The 9,382-nt window shown below is 37.9% G+C and overlaps 1 protein-coding gene across 1 annotated transcript in view; it reads left to right on the forward strand.

Moving 5' to 3' along the window:
- The window catches only part of ophn1.L (oligophrenin 1 L homeolog), a 141,625-nt gene that overhangs the window by 2,327 nt on the left and 129,916 nt on the right, over positions 1-9,382 (forward strand). The window lies entirely within an intron of this gene.

The raw sequence follows: 9,382 nt of genomic DNA on the forward strand, positions 1-9,382 counted from the left end.
AGATGCAGTCGCTTTGAGTGTCGGTAGCGTTTTAGTGAAAAGTTGCTGAACATCATTCGGACCCTCTCTGAATTCCCATGAACAAACATGAATTGAATAGTAGTATTCATTGTTCTTTCTGTTGAACTTTCAAAAGAGCTGTTGTTGTTGTTGTAAAGTTTGCTTTATTTTGCTTTTGTCTTGGGTAGGCTAAGTCTTATGTTACATCAACAGTTTTTTCATCATTCATATAAAAAACATTGACAAAAGTTGTAATTCACCTGTCTGAGCACACAGGGCAGATTTTTGTCTAATAATGCTGAAAATCTGTCCCATACATTGGCTGACTTAAAGGAGAACTCAACCCTCAATTACTACCAACCTACTAAGCAAGATGGTCCCCCCGCCCACATAGTTCTATAGCCCTGAAAATCTCCCTTAAATATTTCTCACCTAACAAGCACAGTAAGCACAGCGGAGCTTCTGGGCGCTATCTTCTGGATCTTTGGATTTTTTTTGGGTCCTCTTTGGCAATTTCCGGCACTTTTGGCGCAAGTGTAGTTGGTACGAACCGGAAGACTGTTCCAACTCGCTCTCTTACAGATGAAGACCAGCGATCAGGAAGATGGCTCAACTGCGCTTACTCTACACTGAGAAATATTTTAGGGACATTTTCAGGGCTACTGAAATATGCGGGGGGAGCAGGGAGGTGGGGACTATTTAGCTTAGTAGGTAGGGGCTTTTTTTAATTGGGGGGGGGTGAGTTCTCCTTTCAAAGCTACTAAGAGATGGGCCCACAGGCTGCATGGTTAAGTACTAAGTACTTTTTTACTTAACATCTACTACTTTGAAAATAATACAAAAATCACTCTATTATAAAGAAAAATAATTATAGAAAACTTATTATAGAAAAAGTTCAGTTCATCCACATTACTGGAAATCAGGACTAATGATTGGGTTGTTTAACATTAAAGTATGGTCTACCTTCACATAAAACACAAGGAATATGCTAAATGTGTAATATATAGGAGATAGTCCCCTTGCAAAATCCTGTAGCTGCATTTTTACTGCATTTTCAAAGTCACCCTAATCACCAGATCAAAACACAATCAACATTTATGGAAAAATGTGGCAAAAACAATTGTCATATTTCAGAAGAATGGCACATACTACAATTACTTCCAAAATGGAGCCTGCTCTGCAAGCACAGAGTGCTCCTTCTCTATTTATCTGGACAGCATTTCCATTACTTTGTCTTCTGTTTCATCCAAATTCACTTGAGTGAATGAGACATAATGGATCTTGCATTGATTTTCTCCCCCATTCTTGTCTATGAGAAGGTTGCCTGTGGCACCATCACGCTTGAAGGTGAGCTATGTAAAATTACTGTGCATTGTGAGTCCTTTCTATGTCATGTCAGCTCAATTTGTAAGCTTTTAGATTATACCAAGAATACTATCTAATTGCAAAGCCACTTCAGGATGGCCCAGTTGAAGGATCTATGATCGCACTGAAGCCACGCGCCTCACCCTTACAAGTACCAGGCTTTCATCTTGTACTCAGACTTGTCATTTTACTTCTGAAGTGGCCTCTTCATGTCATGAAAGAAGTCAAAATAAAAAGGAACACTGAATTTGCAAGGTTGGCAAAGGTCAGAGAGAAACAAGGAGAAGAAAGCAATTTAGAAAAACATCGGGAACAACCGTAGACATTTACAGAGTACATTTCTCATGTAACCTTAAATAACCAGTACATTGCTGGCCTCTTGGCTGTTTGCAAGCTTAGATTCCAGGCATCAAGAGGTTCACAACTGAAACATACTACCAAAAATCTCCCAATTACATACAGTATACTGTATTATCTAGTGTGAGAACAGTGAAATCTGTCATGTTTGAACATGATCAAATGCAGAGCACACATGACCTTCTATGTATTAACTTTGTTCTTCAAAAAAATACTGCTACTAAATGCCCTGCTTTTGAAATTTTTGTGATTTTTCTTTTTGTAGCCCATTGCAGAATGCAACACTGAGACTTTTTTGCCCCCAAAACACAAAGAAACTGCTGCTACTACTATATAAAGTGACTTCTTATACAATACCAATAGTTGTGATGGTTGATGAACTGCAATGTTCTTTAGTTGTTGGATGATTTATTTTGTTCTTGAGGCAAGAAGTCTTATAGCTCTCACTAAGCTGGTTCTTTAAGCGGAGAAAGGTTTGTCTCCTACCCCTCAGATTATCCTTGTGGTCACTCTATATAAAGAGGTGATGAGCACGGTGTGTATTATTGGTTGTGAGTGATTTGAGGGGCCTGCTTCTGCAGTGGGCCTATTCTAGGGTGTCCAGGGGGTTGGAGTGGGGCGAGGGCATTAGCAATCATTTTTAAGTCTTGAAAATTCTTGGTCCTTCTTGGTTGTGTTTTCAAACAAGGCAGAGATATATCCTCTCAATGTCAAAGTGCTGCTGTTTTTTTTTTTTTAGGTAGTATAGCTGCTAATGATCTTTCCTATTGCTTATAGTTCTACTGTTTTCTTTATTGCTTATAGTTCTACTGTCTTTCCAGCTAATGGGGTCCCCATCCCATTTGCACAAGACGGAGAGTGAAATAGATGGATTTCCATATGAGAACGGTATGTGTATATGAATTTATACGGAAGCAGTTGTTTCCCTTTTGAGGGGGCTAAGCTATTCTTCACCTATGGATGCTCCTTGTGTGTGTGTATGTATATATAATTGTTTTGAAAGTACCTGCACTCTTCCTTTCACAATCCGGTACTCTGGTCAAATGTAGTATAAAACCTTCAAAATGGACCAGCACTCCAGAAGTTTTTCAATCAAAATAATTTTATTCAAACATTAATACCTTTAAAACAGGGAATAAAAGGTGGATAACAAACAAGGGTTACAGAGTACAATATTTTGATTGGTTTTACTATATCAATAAAATATGATTGTTTTAACTGAATTACTATATTGCGCCCAGTAGGGGTCGCTATTCACATTTTGTATATAACCTGTCCGTTTGGATCAGGATGTATGCCTATGATTAAGGGAGTGATTCCCGAAACGCGTAGGGCGTTGGATCCTTGTTTCAATCTGGAATAAAAGCATATTCCATGCACCGGAGTGCCGTCCTTTTCTTTTTGATGTCTTACAGAGTACAATAGGATTAGTATAAATTAGAGTTTACAGACTAAAGGTTAGGGTACAATTGAGACATTAGGATTTTAGAAACAATTTTGTCATTTAAGGTACATTGAATAAGCTTCTTTAAACAGGTGGGTCTTTAAGGAGCACTTGAAAGAAGCAGAAAGTCCGACAGCTCGAGGCAGAGAGTTGCAGAGAAAAGCAGAAGCCCGAGAGAGGTCTTCTAGACGAGAATGGGCAGAAGTGATGAGAGGAGAAGTGAGGCGAAGATCAGAAGCAGAGCGAAGGTTTCGTGAAGGAGAGTATTTGGAGATCAGAGATGAAATATAGGGAGGAGCTTCATTATTAAGGGCCTTGAATGTGAGTGTTAGTAATCTGAATTTGATTCTAGAGGAATTTGTGAGCCAGTGAAGGGACATGCCCATGGGAGCAGCTGATGTTGAGCGGTGAGATAGGTGAATGAGTCTAGCAGCCGCATATAGAACCGATTGGAGTTGTGAAAGGTGACTTGTTGGAATACCTTTAAGGAGTAAGATGCAGTAATCAAGGTGGGAGATGATGAGAGACTGAATTTGTGTTTTAGTTGATTCTGAACTGAGATTCGGGCAATGTTTGCCGCAGTTGAATACAACAACATTTTGCAAGTGTTTGAATGTGTGGTAAAAAAGACAGATGCAAGTCTAAGATAACTCCTAGGCACCGTGCCAGTGTGGTGGAATGAAAGGTGGTGTTGTTTACTGTGAGTGATATATATTTAATGTTTAAAGTGTTTGCTTATGTTCCCTTTCAAATGTTCATACATGTTTTGTCCCTTGTCATCTTTCACTGCTAGAAAATGCTTCCCTCTTTATCTCTGTTACTTCCCCTGATGTAGCTGAACGTTTCTATCACTTCCCCCTTTCTTATACTGTCATGGAATTTTTTTTTTTTCTTTTCAAAACGCATCAGTTAATGGTGCTGCTCCAGAAGAATTCTGCACTGAAGTCCATTTTTCAAAAGAGCAAATAGATTTTTTAATTTTGAAATCTGTCATGGGGCTAGACATGTTCCCAGTCATGTGACTTGTGCTCTGATAAACTTCAGTCACTCTGTACTGCAAGTTGGAGTGATATCACCCCCCCCCTCCCGCCAACAGAACGATGGGAAGGTAACCAGATAGCAGCTCCCTAATACAAGATAACAGCTGCCTGGTAGATCTAAGAACAACACTCAATAGTAAAACCCAGGTCCCACTGCGACACATTCTACATTGAGTAAGAGAAACAAAATCCTTCCAGAAAGTTGTTCCATCCGAAAGTGCTGGCTCTATCTGAAAGCACATGACCAGGCAAAATGACCTGAGATGGCTGCCTACACACCATTATTACAACTAAAAAAAATACACTTGCTGGTTCAGGAATTACATTTTATATTGTAGAAATGGCCACAATTATTATTTTATTTTTAACTGCACCAGTGCAGTTAGTTACCCACAACAATCAGGTTAACTTGTAGTAGACTATTCAAAGCTTCTTGCCCATTGCATGCCCTTGTGCAATTTAGAACCTGCCATTGGTAAATTAGCTTTCCTTGGTTCATTAAATTTCAAGCCGTTACACAGCCATGCATTATGTACTTGCAATGGTTAAAAATAATTTGTTTTCATAGCTAACTAGCAGGACATTTATGGTGATCCTGTTCTATATAAAAAGGTGTTACAGATGAAAATGAGTCATGGTTTGTACCTCTAAACAGAGGGTTGTATAACAACAATTAGCTATGCTAATATCTCTTTCTCTTGGGCCCTGCCAGTCAGAGACGGCAATTAGACATTTCAATAAAAAGAATGGCATACAGGCTCTGTTCAGAGATCTGGTAAACTGTATAAACCCATGTAAATGAACCAGATATTACACTGTACATTTGTTAATAAGCAGCGTCTTAAGTGATCAAGTGACATTTAAAGTTGACCCTCTTAAAATATGCAGGGTAATGCAGGAGCCTTAATAATAAAGATTAACATGAATTATCTCCAAGATAATTATAAATGAAAAACGACATATACACATACGCTTTGATGCAAATTTTCAGAATTCAACATTTGATTAGTCTTCATGTTTATGAAATCGCCTAACTCCACTCATTTACATTTCTTTCATTATATTTGAATAAAGAGACATGCTATACAGTATAATGCCCAGAACATGATATGCAGGGGGAGGTTTTTTTCTTCTTTAAGTAATGTGTAAGTAAAGTGGGCAGCAGCAAGAAAAAATATTAAAAAAAAAGTCTTAACTCCAATAAATTTGGCACAGGTATGGGATCTGTTATTGGAATCTCGTTATCCAGAAAGCTCCAAATTTCGGGATGGCAACATTACTGTAATAAAATAACTGACATTTTTAAATGAGTTTTCTTTTTTTCTCTGTAATAATAAAACAGTAGCTTGTACTTGATCCCAACTAAGATATAATTAATCCTAATTGGAGGCAAAACCAGCCTATTGGGTTTATTTAATGTTTAAATAATTCCTTAATAGACAAAGTATGGAGATGCAAATTGAGAAAAGATCCCTTACTGGAAAACCCCAGGTCCCTAGTATTTTTAATAACAGGTACCATGCCTGTACAAGAAAAAATAGCTATTGGCTTCAATACATTTGTGTGTGATTCCCACTGAATCCACTGCATTTGGTACAAAAAAATGTCCATTAATTCCAATGCCTTTGCTGAAATTTTGCATATATTTTTGGCTAAGGGTCAGTCCACGCGGGGAGATTAGTCGCCCCCCATCGTCAAATCGCCTCTTCTTCGGGACGACAATCTACGAACTGCCTCCCCCCTAAAATGAAAATCGCCTGCGGCAATGCACACACGGCACTTCGTTTTCCAAAGTCGTCCGAAGTTTCCTTGTGAGGCAACTTCGGAAAACGAAGCGATGCGTGTGCATTGCCGCAGGCAATTTTCATTTAAGCCGGCGGAAGGCAGTTTGGGGAGATTGTTGCCTCAAAGAAGAGTCGATTTGTCGCTGGGGCGACTAATGTCCCCGAATCTGCTTGTGTGGACTGACACTTAAGTTAAAGGGGATGGTTTTCTCACAAAAAAAGACTTCCCAAAAATGATTGAAACACCAGGCTAGACAATCTAGTGAAGAGCTTATGGTAGGGATGGATAACCTGATTTTTCAGGTTTAAACAGCTCTTTACCAGTTTAGGGTTACCGTAATATTTGAGACCACTTTCCTGGCCACTCTGCCTTCTACAGCTTTGCGATGTCCCAGTGATAGAAAATAATAGGCAGTAGTTATTGGGACAACTCCACCTACCTTTTGCTTCCTTTTCTACTTTGTGAGAACCGAGCAGTGGGGAACTCTTATCCTAAATTAATTTTGGTCACCCATTTATAACTGGTATCTTATATTATCTATATATCTTTTATTTTTTTTAAATATTTTTAACCATTTATTGGCACATTCTATCACCTTACGATATTAACTTCACGCTGTACAGCTGTTCCTAATGTATCTATTGATTGATAGAACTTTAATTGATTAAGGAGTGTCTTTGTATCTCCAAAAGGTTACTGAAACCCTGTATGGGAGTATAGTCTTTTAACCTTGGGAAGTGTGACTATTCTAATTGATTCTTGATTAATTTAAAATTCAATTAATTCATTGGGATTAATTCATCACTGCACTTGCACTTTAAATTGTCAATTAATTCTTAAACAAAGGATACACAAGTTATTAATTTCAGATGGTATTTAGGGTATATATATAATTGATTATTTAGTTTAATTTATTAAACTATATAATTCATTAGGTTTTAACCTTATTGCACTTTGAATTTGTGTAATCAATTCATCAAGTAGTAAATACTGAAGGTACTAATGAATTATGTAATTTATTAGGATTATTTTATTGCACTTGCACTTTGAATTCTGTAATTAATTTATTAAGTAGTGAATACGGAAGGTGTCAATTTATTTGAGTTTAATATAAGCATTTCTTCATTTAACTACAATCCTCTATGATTGGAGGGAGTGACCAGATAAATTAAATTGATTGGGCAGGGTTTCTTTTCTTTCTAAAACTCATAGGGATGGATAACCTGCAATCCTACAGTTGTGGTTGGGCCACTACTCTGTGACCAACAATAGCTGATGCTAGGAATTATAAGTCAGCATCAATCAGGCTAGGGTGTGCAATGAAGCTTTAGAAAATGAACAGTGAGGGTCATTTATATTAAAAAAAGGCAAATTTGCACCTGGGCAGTAACCCATGGCAACCACTCAGATGATTGCTTTCAACCTACAGCTGACTGAAAAAAGCTAATCACTGGTTGCTATGGGTTACTGCCAGGAGCAAATTTGCCCAGTGATTATAAACGAGGTCCATTGTATGCAAGAAGGAGTAGTGAGCATATGTTGGTTATCGAAGGAGCCAGGAACGGTAGTGTGATGATGGATGAGATGTTCAGTTAAGGAATTTTCTTAGCACCGTGCAGCAAGGCCAGAGAAAATGATAACAAAAAGGAATAAATGCTTGCAGCACTCAAATGCTTTCAATAAGATATTTTCTTGATTTATGGTACAGACTCCAAGGGGAATAACTTCTCTTAATCAAGCAATATACTGTGTAACAATTTTTCAACCTTGCATGCTGGTGATGATTGTTATTTTCAGTGCAAGCATTTTCCCATCCTATTCTATATGGCGCAGATTGCTCTATACAACATTTGCTTTTGCCAGTAAATCTATATACCTTTATTGTAATACAGGTATGGGACCTATTATCCAGAATGCTTGGGACCTGGGGTTTACCAGGTAATGGTAAAAAAAAGGTAATCTTTCTGTAATTTGGATGTTCATACCTTTTAAATCTACAAGAAAAGAATTTAAACATTAAATAAACCCAATAGTCTGGTTTTGCCTCCAATAAGGATTAATTATATTTTAAGGTGGCCATACACTGAGAGATCCTCTCGTTTGCTCTCTCCGATATGCCCACCTTGAGGTGGGCAATAACGGGCTGATCCGATCGTGGGCCTTAGGTCCCAACGATCGGATCCTAACGAATGGTAACGGGCGGATTGTGGAACTGCATCAACGAACAGATGCGGCCGCGATCTGACGGGATTTTTTGTCCCATCCGATCGAGATCTGGCCGACTTTTGGCCAGATTTTGATCGGGGAGCACCATAAACGGGCCAATAAATTGCCGGTCTGTTGGCAGCTTTTATCGGCCTCTGTATGGCCACCTTTAGTTTGGATTAAGTACAAGGTACAGTTTTATTATTATAGAGAAAAGGGAAATAATTTTTTAAAACTTGGATTATTTATGTGATGACCTTCCTGCAATTCTGAGCTTTCTGGATAATGGGTTTCCATATAACGGATCTCTCATTAGGCCAGCTAATTACAAGAAAATAGGACAGGGCCACTGACTTATTTTGCCAGTTATCAATGAAAACGTTTCTACAAAGAAACCAATACTGTACATATTGTGACACGGATATAAATAAGTGCTAACTAGCCATGCAGAATGGGGATTTTATGGGCCTTTTTAAAGAGATGGCCTAAAAAATTAGGAAAGAGATCGTCCTTGCTTATGTGAGTAAAATGAAGCCTTGCACATGCAAAAAGTGACATGGTACTCATGATAGACTGTTAAAGAAAATGAAAACCATCAAAACAAATTGTTACATTTTTTCTAGCTTCCAAGATATCAGTTTTACGCTAATACAGGTATAGGATCCCTTATCCAGAAATGTTATCTAGAAAGCTTAAAATTACTGGAAGGCCATCTCCCATTGACTCCATTTTAATCTACTAATTCTAAAATGTAAAACATTTCTTTCTTTCTCTGAAATAATAAAACAGGACCTTGTCCTTGATCCCAACTAAGATATAAATTATGTTTACTGGATGCAAAAGAATCCTATTAGGATTATTTCATGTTTAAGGTATTTTAGAGACCTAAATTACAGAAAGACCCCTGGATGTTCTGGATAACAGGTCCCATGCCTGTAATGAATTTAAAACAGCGCTATCTGGGGTCATTTTGGCTGACTGTACAGTTGGTAGAAAATTGTTAGTGAAAAAAGGATGAACTGTTGCAGTTATACAAAATATTTAGTCGCCTAAATTGAACAGCAGGTGGTGCCATTGTTTTGAGTTCAATATTTTACCAGTGTAAAAATTGCTTGACAAAGGGGCAAGCCCCGAAACGTTGCACTTCCGGTATTAAAATTTAGCAAGGTTTCCACCTGCAATCACA

Source organism: Xenopus laevis, chromosome 8L, assembly GCF_017654675.1.
Source record: "Xenopus laevis strain J_2021 chromosome 8L, Xenopus_laevis_v10.1, whole genome shotgun sequence".
NCBI classification, from domain to species: domain Eukaryota; kingdom Metazoa; phylum Chordata; class Amphibia; order Anura; family Pipidae; genus Xenopus; species Xenopus laevis.